We start from the raw sequence: 19,647 nt of genomic DNA, 5'->3' as shown, positions 1-19,647 counted from the left end.
AGCCCATCCTTGGAGGCTGTGAGTGCAGGAAGGCAAAGGCGCTGTGCAGGCAGCTCTGCTGCTGAGCAAAGCCTTGGCTTGCTTGATGAAGCAGAAAGGCCAAGCCGTGACCTGCAGCCTGTGGGGAGGTCGGTGCTGTCCCTCACACAGGGCTCAGGGCTCTTCCTGGGGACCATGGAAGGTGGGCATCCAATGCCCAGTGAAGGACAGCAATGGCACAGCAACTTCCAGCTTCCCCATGGGGCTGCAAGGAGGCAACGATGCCCCCGTGCCGTGAGGACATCATGTCTTGTCATGGCCCTCAGAGGCAGAGACAGCTGCCACAGCCAAGGGGACACAGACCTGGGTTCTACTGGTGCCTTCCAGCCTTGCCAGTGCCCTCTGCCATCCCCACCATAGGCTGTCCTGCATGGTTGGAGCCCTGCCCCTGTTTCCCTGCAGGCTGTAGGCACCATCTGGCTGCCCTGCCTTGCTCTCACCCCAACATTGCCATACCTTCGCTGAGGTACCTCCACTCTCACCGGCTGTTCCTTGAAGCACAAACCATGGGCTGATCCAGGCTCCCTCTGGCTGAGCCCTCGCACCGCAGCAGGACCCCTGCAGTGACAGTTCTTCCTGCTGAGCTCCAGTCTCTGCTTTCCTAGTTGAAACTTGGTGACATTTTTACCTCTATCCTGCATTTTTCCACTGCCCAGGAAAGGTTTACCATCTCAGAAAATACCCTTCCAGCAGGGAATGCAGCCAGGAAGCCTTTTCTTATGCTCTGCTCTCTCACCAGAGAGAAGGAATACTCACATGGTCTCCCAAACCACGTAACTGCTGCTGGCCTTTCAGCTTCTCCCAGGGACATGACCAAGCCATGTGCCTGCTGCTGTCCCATCATGTCCCCAGGCAAAAACAACCTCTATGCGAGCCCTTCTCCTGGATGGGGCCTATAGGGTCCCTTGGCAGAGGGACTGTCCCAGCCACGTTCCTGATGCTGGCCTGTCACCTCCAGAGGCAGAACTGACCTCACAGGCCCCTTCACAGCCAGGCACGTCCTCCTGCATGAGGAGTTCCTGAGACCGTTTTTCCCTCCCAATACCACACCCCTCCATCACCCTCATTCTGGCCTGCCCCCTGCCATGAACATATGGACAGGGCCTGAGAGGCAAGTCTCCAAGTACGGTCCAGCTGATAAGCGGGGATGTGCTGGAGCTTGTGGGCCATCAACCTTGGGAGGACGGCCATAAAACCTTGGCAGGATGGCTACAAACCTCGGGAGGACAAGGCATGTGAATAGGTAACAACTGACAGGAGGAGTCAGGCTGAGTAAAGATAAGGGAATGAGGAACAGATGGCCCAAAAGAGAAGTAACAACTTTGTGCTGATTGATGACTGTTGAAACTTACTTAAAGCGCTCTTTGTTTGTAGTTAACCAATGAGGGACTGCCTAGTATGTAATGTGTAGTTTAAAGAACCAATCTGTTTAAAGCGCGCGGCCTCTGATAACGTATATAAACTTGTGATTGTATACAATAAATCGACATTTGCTTGCATCAAGCAGCGTCCCGTCTCTCATCGCGGCAGTTGGAGCCCTGCCCCTGTTTCCCTGCAGGCTGTAGGCACCATCTCGCTGCCCTGCCTTGCTCTCACCCCAACATTGCCATGGGCTGGCTGATCCAGGCTCCCTCTGGCTGAGCTCTTGCACCGCAGCAGGACCCCTGGAGTGACAGTTCTTCCTCCCCATAGTCACTCTCCACCATCAGAGCTTTCCTTTGTCACATTTTTTCCTCTCTTGAGATTTTTCCCACTGCCCAGCAAAGCTTTACCATCTCAGAAGCTATGCTTCAAGCAGGGAACCCAACCTGTTAGGGGTTTTTTTGTGGTCTTTCCCCTCAAAAAAGTGAAGTCACCTCCACACGGTCTTCCAAACCACATGGCTGCTGCTGGCCTTTCAGCTTCTCCCAGAGACGTGACCAAGCCCTGTGCCTGCTGCTGTCCTGTCATGTCCACAGACAAAATGGACATGACAAGCCCTATCCCAGCCCTTCTCCTGGATGGGGCCTGTGGGGTCCCTTGGCAGAGGGACTGTCCCAGCCACGTTCCTTTATAAGTTGGCTGTGTATTTTCCTGTGTTAAAACGCTGTTATTGAAAATGGTCAACCAAGCCTATGTCGCCCAAAATAAAAACGGGGGAATTGTGGATAACTGGCTAGCTGAAAAGGGTCACACAGACATAGTCCAGCTGGCTGGACAAAAATGCACATCGCTCTCAGCTTATCTGAAGCAAAGCAAAATACACTGTCTTTGGCTGTCCTTGTTACACAATAACAGGAAGATTTCGGTGGGAAAAGAATGTTGCAGGTGGGAACAGATAACTACAGAAGACAAACTAGGTGCGGGCTTGGTATTTAGGCAACTAACCAATAATGAGCTTAACTTTTGTAATATGTATGAGCTAATTATAACAAGGCATAAAAGGTGACTGTAAGAGACAATAAATGAATTCTGCTGATCACTCATACTTAGTGACTGTGTCTTCTCTCCGTCGCAACAGTTCCTGATGCTGGCCTGTTACCTCCAGAGGCAGAACTGACCTCACAGGCCCCTCACAGCCAGGCACGTCCTCCTGCATGAGGAGTTCCTGAGACCCAGCTGCCCTCCTAATACCAGACCCCTCCATCACCCTCCTTTTGTCCAGGGATGTGACCACCGAAAACAAGTTTGTTTTTCTCGGATTTATCAAATACCTTTCCCGCAATCCATTTGAGTGGAGAATCATTCTTCAGATGAGCTCCTCTGTTTGTGTTGACACATTCTATAGATGCTCTTATATCTCTATGGTTTGTTTTTTGGTTGGACTGACCTTTAACTGCGCAGCTGAGGCAGGGTCAGCTAGAGCAGCCTGCTCAGTAACTGGTCTAGGTAGGCTTCCAATACCACAGAAGCACAGTAAACAGAATCATTGAGGTTGGAAAGGACCTTAAAGATCATCACATCCAACCGTAACCTGAGTATCAGTAAGTCATCACTGAACCATGTCCCTAAGCACTGCAACTGTGTATTTCTGAAACACCTCCAGGGCTGGTGATTCCCCCAGCTCCCTGGGCAGCCTGTTCCAATGCTTGACCACCCTTGCAGTGAAGATGTTTTTCCTCATTTCCAATCTGAACCTCTCCCGGTGTAACTTGAGGCTCTTGCCTCTTGTCCTGTCACTTGTTATCTGGCAGAAGAGACCTCCCCCCAGTCATCTACAACCTCCTTTCAGGTACTTCTAGAGAGCATAAAGGTCTCCCTGAAGCCTCGCCTGCTCTAGACTGAACAAGCCAAGTCCTCTCAGACCCTCTTCATCCAAGCAAGGCTCCAGACCCTTCACCAGCCTTGTTGCCCTTCTCTGGGTACACTCCAGCACCTCAACGTTTCTCTTGAACTGAATGGCCCAAACCACAAACGCTTGGTTTGAGGTGTGGCCTCAGCAGTGCCGAGTACAGGGGGTCCATCACTGCCCTGGTCCTGCTGGCCACACTGTTTCTGATACCAGACACGATGCTATTGGCCTTCTTGGTCATCTGCACACAACTGCTGGCTCATGCTCAATCATCTGTCAATCCTCCCCCTCAGGGCACTTCCCCACCAGGCGGCCTTCCAGCCACTCTGCCCCAAGCCTGTAGAGTTATGTGGGGGTGTGGTGAGCCATGTGCGGAACTGGCACTTCTCGTGGATGAACTTTGTAAGAAACTATGGACTAGGGTATTGTTTATTTAAATTTATGTTAAGTCCATATGTAAATATAAAGATTAGACAACAAAAGATAAGATAACTGCCAGGTGTCCAGGATGCCACCAGGTGTCCAGGAACCGACAGAAACAGGGCAATGAGACAAAGGAGGAAGACCAGCAGGAGGCAGAAAACGACCCCCCCCTAACAACAAAAGCATGACTCCACTACCTCATGAACATGGAAGTAAAGATGTATAAAAAGGGACTGTTTGAACTGCTCAGGGCGGCAGTTGGCGGAGCGCAGACTCCCCTGCCGTCCAGCGCTGTCTTTGCTCATATTCTACTTGCTATAATTAATAAAATTTTAATTGGATTATGATCCGTTGCGGTCTCAATTTATAACAATTTCTGGTGCCGTGACTCGGATAAGGAACAGTGGGCTTTGGTCCTCCGGGGAGGCGCCCCGCAACATTTCGCGGCCCCGCGACCAACAGCTTACTCCAACCTTACCGACGAACCTAAACTCTAGAATAATGAGCAAAGGAGAAACCGGTAAAATCCCATAAAAATTCTGTGCACGGGAGTCCGGACGAAGACGCAGGACGCGTAAGTATATTGCGAATTTGTTCGCGGGTTTGCCGTTCGGGCGGGATTGGGTTTCCTGGAATATAACGAGTGAGAGGTTCGATATACTGAACCAAGCGAGTGCGGACTCTTAAGTACTGCGTCTCCCATCTCCCGCGAGGGACTGGGCCAGGAACAAGGGGAGCGAGTGAGTGTATGTTTGTGGATATTCCAGAGATGGGGGCGAAGGGCAGCAAGCCTTCGACTCCCATGGGAAGGGTACCTACTGTACCCAAGAATACCCCTCTGGCATATATCTTAGACAATTGGAGATATTTCCCTGGAACCCTAGGGAAAGATAAGCAGAAAATGATAGAATATTGTACTAAGATATGGGGAGGGAAGATTTCTAAAAATGTCTTTTGGCCAGTCTGTGGGTCAGAAAAAGATTGGGAGGAAACCCAGGGACCCCAAGCAGATATTAAATGGCCACTCCAAAGACCTAATTGGGATAATCAGGATCCGGTGCATAAAACTCATATGCAGGACCTGAGAACTATAGTAATTTAGGGGATTAGAGAAGCAGTACCCCGTGGCCAGAATATCAATAAAGCATTTAATGAAATGCAAAAAAAAGATGAGAGCCCCACTGAGTGGCTGGAACGACTGAGGAAAGCCCTTCAGCTGTACTCTGGGGTAAATCCAGACAACCCTTTAGGGCAGGCGCTCCTCAAAACTCAGTTTGTGGCAAAATCATGGGAAAAACTTAAGTGGAACACTTCAGCAGGAGAGGACAGATAAGGGTAAAAGAAATAATTAAGCAAGAAAAGCAGATGGCCAGCAAGGGCATAAATTACCTCAGACTGATAAGAACACTGCAAATGAGCAAAAGGTGAAAAGTACACCATGAGGAAGACCTACAGCCTTCCTCCCATAGACCACTGCCCACATTCTAAAGACCCCGGCCCACAATTTTTGGAAGAATCTGCGCAAGCGTGAAAGACTGATAAGCTAATTAGCATATGAAGCGAGGGTATAGGCGCTAATGGAATATTCATTGTTTCATTATATAAATATAAGATAATCTGCCCCTCTGGGTGTGTACGATTGGTGGAAGGATCCCCCGTACGCCCGGCGCCGACAATAAAGAATACTTAATCACTAAGAAATTCTGAAGACGTTCTTTGAAACAATCTGGCACCCCAGATGGGACGGCTCTCTGCCTGACCGTAGGTCCCGCTGGGAAGTGGACTCCCTTGGGTACCCCCGGGATTTTCCCGGAGGGACTCCCCAACTCATGGGATCACTGCGGAGGCAGACAAGAATCCCATCTCCTGTAAGTGATAGTATTCTTTATTGCTGTATTCTGGTATTACCGGTAATCTGGGGTTACCCGTAAGACGGGAAAATTGATTTCCGCAGGGTAACATCTGGGTATGCTTGGGAACTAGTTTCCCGGGTATACGTCTGGGTGTGCTTGGGAACTAGTTTCTCAAGTATATGTCTGGTCTGGAAAACTCAGGTATACTTCTGTGGCTGACACCCTAAGTATACTTCTGGTTCTGTTTGGGTTTTATCGGCATTTAATTGCCATCTGGAATCTGGCAAGTTTGCTTATAAAGCTTATTTGCTGCAGTGTTGCTTATTTTGGTTACCAGATTTATGGAATGTGGAATTTGACTTTGATAATTATTACTGTGATTTTGGCTATATTTTTGATAATAATAGTGAGCTCTTGGTGTTGCTGTAGAAAGATACCTGTGTGTTGCATTTTGTAAGTAGTAATTCTGTAAGTGATAAGTGTGTTCTCTGAGTGTAAGCTGGGAAAAATGGGAGGAAAGCAGAGTGGTGGGATTTTAAAGAAAAATCCGCTAGGGTGTGTTTTGAGTCACTGGAGGGATATTGGAGGGTCTGCTGGTGGAAATGTGAATAAGAAAACATTGATAAAGTACTGCAATCAATGGTGACCACTTTATAAGCTGGAAGATGGGGAAAAGTTGCCTTGTAATGGAACTATAAATTATAATACTTTGCTTCAGTACGGAGAGAAGGAAAATGGGATGAAGTAATGTGTGCTTGACGTGCGGAATTAGACTCTATAACTCGAAAGTTATAAAGTAGGTATGTTTATTGCGCGCAGATGCACAGGGGATCGCTCCTCCACAAGCGTGCAAACCCGAAGTGACGAACCATCCCACATTTATACAATGAAACAAATGAATATTCAATTAGCACCTATACATATTTGTTACCTAAACCCCGCTTCGTATGTTAATTAGCTTATCAGTCCGTTTCCTGGAATGTGGTGGTCTTGCAGGTTTGTAGGTAATTCATGTTCTTGTGACCATCTGATCTTCTTCAGCAAGGAAAGGTGATTCATGTCCTTGTGACCATCCAATCTTCTCCAGCAAGGAGACTTAGCACTCCCTCCCTCTAGATAGCATTTGAATGTCTCTCATCTTTTCTCATTCTCTTTTAAATAGCCCCTTTGTTAGAGGAAGAAGGGCAGGCGTCTCCCCGTCTCCCCTTTGTTAGAGGAAGAGGGGCAGGCGTCTCCTCAAAAACTGTAGTTGTCTCCTCAGAGCTGTGTGCCTACGTGACCAGACACCGCACCCGTGACTAGTCACCATACCCACATTTCTGAGTAGACATATACAATCACAGTCGGTGTTAAGCATCCCCATTTCACACTATTTCTCCATATCAATCCCCCCTTTTCTATCAAACTAAGAAAATTCTTTTACTTAAGCAGTCTTCCCGAATGATATAAAGCATCATACATAAGTGTTACCCTTTTAAACATTCTCCAAACCCACAAATATAACATAATGGTTAGTATTAAGGAAATTCCTAAACTGATCAATAAGATCACAATGGGGTGTACCATACTGTTAAGAATTCCTGTTGCAGAAGGTGACCAGCCAAAGAGAGTATCCCACCAATTATGGTTTCCACCCTGTTCTACCTTTTTTTAAACTTTCTTGATCCCCTCTACATCATGATGGATCATGAGAAGAGTTTCGTGTCCCTTTTCTTTGGTTTTTTTCCAGTATACGTTGTAAATCTGCATGTTTTAATAGTTCTTTTATACTACTTATATTTAGTCCTATGGGGGTAGGAATTAGCTGTGTTAGGGTAAAGTTGGATTTTAAGAATTGATGAGACACTCCTGGGGCTGAGTAACTAAAATTGCATCCTGTGATACAAATACAATAATTTGAATATTGTGCAGTCTCCTTTACCTCCCCATCTACAGTTATTGTGTTACACTTAGTTCTCAAACACGCACATCCCTTCCCTGCATATATAATTACTCTTTTCAGGTTTGCATTTGGTCGGGCCTCGAAATGACATATTTTCTGATCTGTATCTAAACAAGTATCCTGGGCCATTATAGTATTGCTTTCACAGAGGAAGCCCTGCTGCTCTTGCATAATACAAGATTCTAAATCTACTGTTTGCCACTTGTCGCCTGTCTTTCTGGCCCATGTTCTATGTTCAAAAGGATATAGGAGCACCCCATTATGGTTAATTCCAAGGGCTACAATGGGGTGTATGGTAATTATTACTGCATTATGTATGGTTAATACAAAAGCTGTGATTGTGTGTGTTTTGGGGTCGTAGGTAAAGTTCACCATATTCCACCATGATTGGAGTTTTCTTTCTACCTCCGTAGCATTGTCCCAAACCATCTTTCTAATTTCTGTAGGAAATATGCCTTCCTCTCCTTCTCTTATTATGGACGCAGCTATTGATTGCATCCACATTTGGGCTTGGATACAACTTAGAGCCAGGGCGACGTCATCCTGTAAACCACCTAATGCCTTAGTGATGAGTTGATGATCTCCCATGTTTATTTGTTCCCACCTGGGGAGTACCTTTGATATCAACCATTGGTGCGCCCCTAATGCTAATAATGAAGATTTTAGTGGTTGTTGTAGTTTTGATAGATTGGCCATGGTGGCGGCTAGTTTATTTATTATCACCTCTCAGTCTATGGAATTTAATACTCCGAGTCCTGTTCCCAACATTCCAGTTACATCTCTCACTATTCGGTTTCGATAAATATTTCCCCTTTTTCTTAACCAAGTTGTCCATCCCTCATAAGAGGTCCGTAAGAAGGGGGAACAGGATGGCTTAGCATCAGAAACATTGACTTGTATATGTAACTCTATTATTTTAAGAGACCATTCTGGGTTAAACAACATTTGTTGCTGACCTGTATTTCTGATGACATATGGTCCAATTGTATAAATTTTTGGATTTTGGTTTAGTTAATTTTAGATCAAGCGTTAATGGGGTTGTTGTAACTGTGGTGGTGGTAGGAACAGTGGTTAGCATGATTGTTATTTTGATCTTACAAGTCAGAGCTGTTCTTGGGGATTCCTTTCCTAGGCATATTATAAAGATGGGCTCAGTTAAGGTAAAATTGTGCCAACATTCCCGTGAATTAAAGCACATGGTTGTATTTAGAAGGGTAAATTCCTTATCTACCTTTCTGACATTAATCAGGGTGTCTCCCGAAATCTTGGTGTTATCCTTTTCATTATATGTTTGACACCCTACTTTTATCCTATCTCCTAATTTTCCCCATAATCGGTCGACTTTGTGTACATCCTCCCGATCCCATTGATTCCTTTGGTACACCTCATTTTCAGAAAAAAACACCATAGCTAGTTTCGCCTTTGAGTCCACCTTTCCCATTATTCCAGTGTGTTTTTTCTGGGCATGATTCCAAGGCCAGTTATCAGGCTCTTGGTTGTAGGCAAGAGAGAGGGTACAAAAAAACCCACAAATGGTTTAAACCCACTATTGATCATTTTAAGAATATAAACGTTCCTCATATATACATATAAAATCTGTTTTGATCAAAATATCTTTGTTTGAGTTGGGGCTTACTGATAACAAGTTGGGCAAGACTGGCCACTGGCTCAGTCCCAGACTCTTTTGTTCTATATTGTTTGTTGTGGTGCCCTTCCCATATGGTGGATCCACAACCGCTCAGGTTCACTTACTTGCCACCCACATTGTTCCCATTTGTCCGAGTAAATTTGAGTTTCAGTTCTTTTTTATCTGGAGTTACTTTCCACGAAGTTGCAGGGGCTTTCTAAATTCGGGTATGGTGAATCCAAGAATTCTGCCCCTCAACCTTGATTGCAGTGTAGGTGGTGAGTAGGACTTGAAAAGGTCCGGTCCACTGTGGTTCCAGGGTTTTATCTGCAAAACACTTAACGTATACATAGTCCCCTGGTCGTATATCGTGAACAGGTCCATCCAGACGCCTACTGCGTGTTCCCATCACATGCTTCTCAATTCTTATTGTTTGTTTAGTGCCACCATATAGGAAGTCATTGTTTCTTCACCAATCTCTGAAGACGTCCCCTTTTGTACCCCATAGGGTCGTTCATATAAAATTTCAAATGGGCTAAGCCCCTCTTTTGCTCTTGGTCTAGTTCGAATTCGTGTAAGAGCTAATGGCAAATATTGGGGCCAAGTTAGATTTGTTTCTTGACCTAACTTGACAATCTGTTGTTTGATTAGATGATTCATCTTTTCCACCTGGCCATTTGATTGTGGTCGGTATGGGGTATGTAATTGCCAATCTATTCCTAGATGGTGGCTGATCTGTTGCACTATTCTGGACACAAAATGTGGTCCTCTATCCGAGGACATTACCGCTGGGACTCCAAACCTAGGTATTATCTCTTGGAGCAGTATTTTGGTTACTTCCCGGGCTTTAGCAGTTCTGCACGGGAAGGCTTCTGGCCAACCTGAAAAGGTATCTGTTAGTACCAATAAATATCGATACCCCCCTTTTTTAGGAAGTTCCGAGAAATCAATCTGCCAATGTTGCCCTGGAACATTTCCTTTCCCAATTTTTCCCAACTTTGGCCCCTTGGTAATCTTAGGATTAGTCTGGAGACAAAGATCACATTGTTGGGTTACTTGTCTAATAGTAGTATACGAGTTTCGTGCTATTATGTTTTTAGTGAGATCCTTATATAGAGCTTCTGCCCCCCAGTGCCTTTTTCTATGTTCTTCCCGAACTACTGACCATACCATGTAGGAAGGAATCACTATTCTCCCATGTGAGATTACAGCCCACCCTTCCTCATTATATGATCCTTTAGGTCAGAAATCAGTTTGCGATCTTCTTTAGTTTAGTCTGGTTTACCTTCTAGAGATATTTGTCCATCGGGTATTAGCGCACCCTCTACCTTGATTGCTTTTCTGGCTGCCTGTTTTGCTTCCCTGTCCGCCAGTTCATTTCCTCTTTCTAATTCTGTGCTCACTTTCTGGTGTGCCTTGATGTGCATAATTGCCACCCTTTCAGGAAGCTGGACCGCATTTAGGAGTTTCAAAATTTCTTCTTCATGTTTGATGATTTTTCCTTGGGAGTTTAACAGTCCCCTTTCTTTCCATATTGCTCCATGAGCATGTACCACTCCAAAGGCATATTTAGAATCAGTCCAAATATTTATAGGTTTTCCCTGAGCTCTCTCCAGAGCTCGAGTAAGGGCTATGATTTCAGCCTTCTGTGCCGAAGTGTCAGCTGGTAGCGGTCCCGATTCTATCACTTCTTCAGAGGTTGTAACAGCATATCCGGAATGTCGCTTTCCATTCAGCATATAGCTGCTCCCATCCGTGAACCAATGTTCAGCTCCATTAATAGGAACATCCTTGAGATCTAGAATAAGTGGCTTCGATTGTTTCTAGACAGTCATGATCGACTGATTCGCCAACATTCCCATTAAGAAATGAGGCCGGATTGACGATGTTTGTAGTTACGATCTCAACATCATCTTGTTCCACCATTATGGCCTGGTATTTTAGGAATCTCTGTGGGGAGAGCCAATGCCCCCCTTTTGTTTCAAGGACTGCAGACACTGTGTGGGATACTAAGACAGTCATTTTCTGGCCCAAGGTAAACTTCCGGGCCTCCTGGATGTTTAGGATGACAGCTGCTACTGCTCTCAGGCAACCAGGCCACCCTTTTGCAGTGGCATCCAGCTGTTTAGAGAAGTACGCCACTGCCCGTCTGTATGGTCCCAAATCTTGTGCCAGTATTCCTAATGCCATTCCCTGTTTCTCACGGGAAAATAGGAAAAATGGCTTACTCACATCAGGAAGTCCTAGTGCTGGTGCCGACATCAAGGCTTTCTTCAGTTCATGGAAAGCTCTGTCTGATTCAGCATCCCACTGAAGATCCTTCTGATTAGCTGCTATCAGGGAATATAATGGTTTAACAAGCAAGCCATAATTACATATCCAAAGCCTGCACCATCCTGTCATTCCCAGAAATGTCTGCAGTTCCTTTACAGTTCGTGGTCGGGGGGCTTGGCATATGGCTTCTTTTCGGGCCTTCCCTAGGACCCGTTGTCCGGCACTGATCTCGTACCCTAGGTATGTGACTTGTTGTAACACCACCTGTGCCTTCTTCTTAGAAACCCGATATCCTTGTAGTCCCAGAAAGTTCAGCAGGCTCACAGTCCAAATAATACAAGATTCTTCGGTTCTGGTTGCAATAAGAAGATCGTCTACATATTGTAACACTTTCCCTTCTCCTGGTGGTGGTTCCCATAACTCCAAATCCTTTGCTAATTGGTTTCCAAAAATTGTGGGGCTATTTTTAAACCCCTGTGGCAACACCGTCCATGTGAGCTGGGTCTTTCGACCGCTTCTGGGATTTTCCCATTCAAAAGCAAAAATTCTTTGGCTGGCTTCATGGAGAGGGAGGCAAAAGAAGGCATCTTTTAAGTCTAAAACTGTGAACCAAGCTAGGTCAGGTGTCAGGGTGGTTAGTAAGGTATAGGGGTTAGCTACTACAGGATACAGATCCTCTGTTATTTTGTTAATGGCCCTTAAATCTTGAACTATCCTATAAGACCCATCAGGTTTTTTAACTGGGAGGATAGGTGTGTTAAATTCTGACTCACATTCTTTTAGTAGTTTTAATTCTATGAATCGCTCTATATTTGGACGAATTCCTTCCCTATCTTCCCTTTTCAGTGGGTATTGTTTAATTCTTATCGCACCCTGTCCTTCCTTTAATTTTACTATAACAGGTGATGCATTCTTGGCACATCCCGGCATGTCAATTGCCCATACTCCAGGATATACCTGATCAATAATTCTGGTATCAATTTCCCTTTTTATAGGAGTACTGGCCAAAGGTAGGCTCATAACCTGTATGTATTGATGATCATTTACCTCCAGAGTAACTTCCCCTTTTTAAACTTCTAGATGTTCTAATAAATCTCATCCCAACAAAGATTTTGGTGAATTTGGCATTCTTGTTTGTTTTCTTAGTTTGTACTTTAAAGGTTTCAGGATGTTTTCCTGGTGGCCAGCAGCTCCCACAACTGTAACAAATAATTATTTTTTACTGAAGTTCAACAAATAAGTTGGTTTCGTATTCACTAAAATTCCACCTCATACCCATTCCCTGCCCTAAAGGGCAGTTATGGGTCCTGTTGTACTGCAAATGCTGCAGCAATCGGGGTGACATTGTCAGGTCCTTCTGCTCAATCGTCAGCAACAGCAACCCCCTCCTCCCCACCATCAGAAGGGTTCGGGGCAGGAGATGCTGTTCCTGCTCTGCAGGTTACACAAGCCTGCCTCTGCAGCAGCATTTCTGTTTTAACTCTTTCTTACCCTGAATGCAAATCTGCTCCTTGTTGCTTTAAGTCTGTGTTATTACATATCAGCCTTCGCAGGCAAACAGCAAACACCCTGCCATGCATCCAGCGTGACTCAGCCGCACCTTCGAGGGGGTACAGGGGCTTGTACAAACTCACCCCAATACTTTAACACTTTCACAGGGTCTTTGATTCTCCACACACACACCCTGCTTCAGATCTTACATACATACAAATTTTTTTTTTCTTACAACGTGTTTCATTCTGGTTGCTCCACAGAAGGAACCGCAACCTGAGCTTTTTTTTTTTTTTTCTTTCTTTCTTTTTTTTGTTTCGTTGGTTTTTTTTTTGGTTTTTTTTGTTTTTTTCTTTTTTTTTTTTTTTTTTTTTTGGTTTTTTTTTTCTTTTTTTTTTTTTTCTTTTTTTTTTTCTTTTTTTAAACGTACAAAAATTTCCACAAGAACGTCTCGCTAGTTTAGGTCTCAGTTTTTCCCTTATCCTTTCCTAGAGCCATAATCAAAGATCAGGTGGTGTTAATCCCGCACTCCTCCTGTCACACAAACATGCCTGCACACATCAACTTCATCCCGCTTTTGTTCTCTGCGAAGAAACAGCAGAAGTTGTAAAATTGTGTTGTAATATAAGACCTCCTCCGAGTGGCCGTCTTTCACCATCACCTAATGTACACAGAGGCCACCAGTTCTGACAATATTTTTAAAATATCTTTTTGTTCAGATTTCCACTGGGAATTCCGCCACATTCTTTCCAATGCTTCAAAATACATCCCAGGGGTGTTTTGGTATTTATTGCTCGGCTCAGTCTGCCCCCCGTCTTCCTAATAAGTCTGATATATTTGTCGACAATGTATTAGTTGTTACTGAAGGTACCACGCTTATCTCAGAACATACACCACAGTTCAAGACCTCTCTTTAGCCTTATTTTTAGACTTATTTCTTGGTCTCTTTTTTTTTTTTTTTTTTTTTTTTTCCCCTCCCGGAGGAGATAATATACCTTAGACACTTGCCACCCTTTTTTTGAGTATACAGACAGCACCTACGACACTAAGGGCAGAGGCTAATTCGTGCTTTTTCCAAATGATGTTAGCTCTGATGTTTTGTCCAGTCTCCTGTTGTCCACAGTCTCCCGCTCTAATTTCTAATGATGCATTCCAACACTGAATAAATCGATTTTTCAATTGCTCTGGCCGGCCCCTCGCGGGGAACACGGGCACGCAGATCGGGACTCCCCGCTCGCTTCGCAGTGACGCCGCGTCTCTCACACACGTCACGCTCTCCGGGCAGCCCTCAGTCACACAGGCAGCGTGTTACACGGTGCCCTGCACTTAAATACAGCTCTAGGAACGCTGACAGTTCGCGTTATCACGCAGGGTACGCATTTCAATAAACAGTTGCCAAAAAACAGATTCTAATTTTTTCTGGCCTTAAGCAGAGTGTTAAGTTTTCAGCTCTTTGCCTAGAATTACCAGAATTTTTTTTTTTTTTCAACATGCCTTTCTTAACTCCAATTTTGAACTTGTAACGAGACAACACGTAGAACAAACAAGACACAGAGCGCTATTTCAGTTGTTACATTCTAGGAATTCCCCAAATCTGAAGACCTAAAGGAAGTTTTTAGCTTCCCAAATATTAAGACAATCAAATAGGGCTATTACTATTTTCAGAAGGCGCCCGTCCCTTCTTCTAACCCTGCAGGAGAGCGTCCCATCTTTCGTCTTGTGGGGTAAACCCAAATCTTAAGACAATCAAATATTCAAAACAAAGAATAAATATAAATACCTTTTACGCTGTGCAGAAGTCCTTGTCCACCTGTGTGAGAAGCCGAGGGGGAGGGGAGTCTCGCCGACAGAAGATGCAGTCGGGGGGCCCTGAGGGTCCCCAGGCCCCTGGGTTCCAGCACTGGTGGAGAGTTCTCCTGCCTGGCTGGCCAAATCGATGCCAAAACAGCACCGAGTAACTGCTCAGAGACGAATTTTGTCTTTTAGCAGCAACCCCCACCGTATACTCAATAATTCTTTACACTTTAAAACGTATAGAGGTTTACACTCGCCCCTCGGACGCTCAAGACAATAACCACGTATCAACTTTCATAATATACCTAATACAGAAATGACAGGGTCTAGGGTGAGTGGACAATAAGCTATTGGTCTCTCCTAAGGTCCTCGGTTTTGCACCAGCACTCCTTTAGCTATCCCTTCGGCTTCTGCGACATTAAATGGTTTTTCATACTCTGGAAGTCCCAAAGCTGGTGCGTTTAGCAACGCGGTTTCAACACTCATAAATGTTGTTTCTGTCTCCTCAGCCCAGGGTATCGGTTCCGGGTGCGCGTCCTTGGTGGTTTCCGCTAATGGTTTGGTAATTTCAGAAAATCCTAAAATCCAAGGCCTACAAAATCCCGCTTGAACCTAAAAAAGGCTCTCATTTGCTTCTTGGTGGGTGGTCTTGCTATTTCTTGTATTGCTTGTACTCGACTTGGATGTAACTTCCTAGTTCCCCCTGCTAAGATAAACCCTAAATATTTAACTTCAGGCTCACAAACCTGCAATTTAGAAAGGGATGCTTTGTGTCCTTTTCCAAAAAGTTTGTTACAAACATATTCAGTGTCCTTTACACAACCTTCCTAAGTCGGCGTAGCGATAAGCAAATCATCAACATACCGAATCAATATTGATTTGGCTGGTAGTTCCAAGTCTTGTAAATTCTGCTTAAGGATCTGAGAAAACAAAGTCGGTGAAGCGGTAAATCCCTGTGGAAGGCGAGTGCAGGTGTGCTGGCGACCTTCCCAAGTCAGTGCAAACAAATTTTGACGTTCTGGGTCAATGGGAATGGAAAAGAATGCTCCTGTAACAAGGTTTGCATATCTTCCCAATTAGGTTTATAATCTCCGATAACGGTAGATAAAAATTTTGCACGCTTTTTCAGCATTATTTCTCAAGCGCGGCATTTTTTCTTGCCACAACATTAGACCGCCTGGTTTCCAGGGTTGGTGAGTAGAGACTGCAACAACAGGTGGTACGTCCGGACCAGAACTGGGACCTGCCCTTGGGTTGGAGTGAAACTCGACCACCATAGGAAATTGTCCAGCTTCAAGAGACTCGAACTCTTTATCAGACTTCTGGTTTTTCTCTAAGAGACTCGAACTCTTACCGTACTTCTGTTTTTTTTCTAAAAACGCCAATAATAATTCCTCCCTTTTCATAGGTTTCTTAAAGGCCAGCCTTTTTCTTAAATCAGCCCATTCTTACCATAAAAACAAATAATTCATTTGTTGAGGATTCCTGTCCTCTAATATTAATCTCAAACACCTTATTCTGACTTGATCAAAAGTTCCTTCAGGTGGCCACACTTCTTGGGGTCCAGCCCCTTTTATTCTCGTCAAAAACGGCCAATCATCTTGGCGCAAGGTAACAACCTTTGATTTCCTCAACCCTGCTGTACCAGATAGTTTGTTCCGACTACTTAATAATTCTGCCAGAGGAGATCCTTTTGGAATTGATGGATAACCTCCCATTGTTGCAAGTTTAATCGCGAAGGGTACTCCGAGGTATCTACTTGACTTAACACCGTACAAAATACAAGAAAAGGGAGACTCGAACTCACCAATTCTGTTGCCGGGGAGACTCGAACTCACTAATTCTGTTGCCGGGGAGACTCGAACTCACCAATTCTGTTGGTGGGGAGACTCGAACTCACCAATTCTGTTGCCGGGGAGACTCGAACTCACCAATTCTGTTGCCAGGGAGACTTAAACTCACCAGTTCTGTTGCCAGGGAGACTCGAACTCCCTAATTCTGTTGCCAGGGAGACTCGAACTCACCAATTCTGTTGCCGGGGAGACTCGAACTCACTAATTCTGTTGGTGGGGAGACTCGAACTCACTAATTCTGTTGCCGGGGAGACTCGAACTCACCAATTCTGTTGGTGGGGAGACTCGAACTCACCAATTCTGTTGCCGGGGAGACTCGAACTCACCAATTCTGTTGCCGGGGAGACTCGAACTCACCAGTTCTGTTGCCGGGGAGACTCGAACTCACCAATTCTGTTGGTGGGGAGACTCGAACTCACTAATTCTGTTGCCGGGGAGACTCGAACTCACCAATTCTGTTGCCGGGGAGACTTGAACTCACCAATTCTGTTGCCAGGGAGACTCGAACTCACCAATTCTGTTGCCAGGGAGACTTGAACTCACCAATTCTGTTGCCAGGGAGACTCGAACTCACCAATTCTGTTGCCGGGGAGACTTGAACTCAACAATTCTGTTGCCGGGGAGACTCGAACTCACTAATTCTGTTGGTGGGGAGACTCGAACTCACCAATTCTGTTGCCGGGGAGACTCGAACTCACCAATTCTGTTGCCGGGGAGACTCGAACTCACCAATTCTGTTGCCAGGGAGACTCGAACTCACCAATTCTGTTGCCGGGGAGACTCGAACTCACTAATTCTGTTGCCGGGGAGACTCGAACTCACTAATTCTGTTGCCGGGGAGACTCGAACTCACTAATTCTGTTGGTGGGGAGACTCGAACTCACCAATTCTGTTGCCGGGGAGACTCGAACTCACCAATTCTGTTGCCGGGGAGACTCGAACTCACTAATTCTGTTGGTGGGGAGACTTGAACTCACCAATTCTGTTGCCGGGGAGACTCGAACTCACCAACTCTGTTGCCGGCGTCCTTTGTAGGATGTTAAGCAAGGATCCTCGCAATCCTTCCTTCCCCGCCATGACCTAGAGTCGCATCTGGGGTGCCAAAACTGTAAAAGAAGAGACTCAAACTCTTACGGGTTACTCTAGGTTTGCATAGACCCATAGGAGTTTGAGTCCCTTCTTTTACGCCAACCCTTTTGATTTATTTTGAAAACCGTGTGTTGGACGCAAAGTAAATTCAATGAACCACTTGACAACCAGCGAACAACGAATAACAATTTATTAACAAACATGAACTAGAAATTGAATAGCAGAATAACAGTCCAGCGAAGTCTCATGTGAGGTGGAAAACAGGCTTCTTCACTCGTGAGTCCAGCACGGTCCTGAATAATGTCGGGGTGGTAACTCCATCTAGTCCGTGCCTGGTCCTTGGTATTTTTCTTCACGAGGTGACGAAGATGAACAGAAAGTAATAACCAGTCACATGGTAACTTTGCTGGAGATCAACGGTTTTCTTTTGTTTGTATAAGAGTCTCTCGCACTCTGCTTTGGTATCCCATGGGTTCCACTTCTCGGGGCGGATTGCGAGGAAGAGATCGCACTCTTCTGTACCGGCGTGACCAAAAACACTCACAGAAGCACCTACTGATGGTTGCTGCAGTCACGACGAGACAAAGGCTGAACAGCAAAACCGTACAGACTGTGTCGTCTCCTGCTCCCATCTTTTCCAAAATGATAAGGATTGTTTGTGGCGAGACAAACGAATTGGTCCGTGACCCTCCTGGCCAAGATTCAGGCTAATGCCCCGACCAAAACTGCACGATGAAAAATGCATGCGCAGCCTAACCTTAAAGGGGCATGAAAATTTACCCCTTTAAATGCCCACCTCTTGGCTCTTGATTCTTAACCCCCACAAACAAACCTTATATACGCCAAGAAATGTTTTGTTGTGTTTTGTTACGTAATCCTGTTATGATAATGTTTTGAAATTAGCTTATGACCTGTTTTTTGAGTTTTGAGTTGTTAGCTAACGTTTGTTAGGGATTTATAGTTATTATTAGTCGTTTCTAATCACTGTTACTGTTAGATTGATAATGGTAAATGGTTTTAATGCTTAGGTAAAGATTAACCTTGTTTGTATAGTTGGGAGAATCTTTATCTCTATCTGCGCCACCCACGGAGCAGCAATGTTGAGCCACGGGGCGGTGTGAAGGACGTTACTGGGACTGTGCTGTCTGTCTCAACATTGCTGGCTGACCGCAAAACCACACAGAGACCCTGCGAAGAGCTTGTCTACATCTCGCTTCGGCAAACCACGGATGTTCACCCAGACATCGCCGCATCTGTTCGACCACGGAAACCACGCATCGCCTGTTTCGCCCCAGCAGGTACACCCAGACCGCAGAGGATGAAAAATTCTCTGAAAAGACGGTATTGGGTGTTTGCACCACTGCCGAGTGAGGGGTGGGGCTATGCAAAAGGGAAGGAGCGGAGACTTTTGGGGTGAACAGCTCTGGAACATCTATAAAAGAACCGTGACAACCAGCTCCGTGCGGTGGTAGCTATTGCACCTTTCTTTACTTTTCCTCCCTTTCTCTCCATTTCCAGCCTCTATGCAAGCACCACGAAACTTATTTTCTTTACGGCATTTGACCTCGTTTGTGTCTTAATCTCACTCTGGGAATCACAAAGAATCTCCCCAGACCCGACCACTTCGGGCCTGGAGATGACCCTGACCCTGACCCTAGCCCTAACACGCATGCGCAGGAGCGTTTCTGGCAAAACTAAGGGCAGCGCGTGCGCGTAACCGGCTTGATGCCACGGAGCGTGGTTTCCTTCGCCGCATGCGGTTTATGACATCGTCTTCGACGCATGCGCAGAAGCGGCCCCGCAACGGTTCGAGCCCCGCCGTTTGCTGAATTTGACCGGCGCCGGCCGAGCACCCGGGTTCGAACCCCGCTGTCGGCGGAATCGGTCCGGCGCGGAGGACCCCGGTCGGGCCCCACACGGGCAGAAGCGTGGCGTTACCCTGTAGGGGTGCAGCCGTTCCGCACGCACACCGTCTCCATGTGCGGGGGCTT

At 45.7% G+C, this 19,647-nt stretch overlaps 1 long non-coding RNA gene across 1 annotated transcript; it reads left to right on the top strand.

Annotated features, from left to right (window-relative positions):
- The first annotated feature begins 4,461 nt into the window (after nt 1–4,461).
- LOC121082280 lies at nt 4,462–18,322 on the top strand. Its single transcript, XR_005825963.1, has 3 exons — nt 4,462–4,473; nt 14,869–14,874; nt 18,097–18,322. It is a non-coding gene; the product is annotated as an uncharacterized LOC121082280 (long non-coding RNA).
- The last annotated feature ends 1,325 nt before the right edge of the window (nt 18,323–19,647 follow it).

This window comes from Falco naumanni, unplaced genomic scaffold (genome assembly GCF_017639655.2).
Source record: "Falco naumanni isolate bFalNau1 unplaced genomic scaffold, bFalNau1.pat scaffold_56_arrow_pat_ctg1, whole genome shotgun sequence".
Taxonomy (NCBI): domain Eukaryota; kingdom Metazoa; phylum Chordata; class Aves; order Falconiformes; family Falconidae; genus Falco; species Falco naumanni.
Note: the sequence above shows the minus strand (reverse complement) of the source record. Positions and strands in the feature narration are given on the sequence as shown.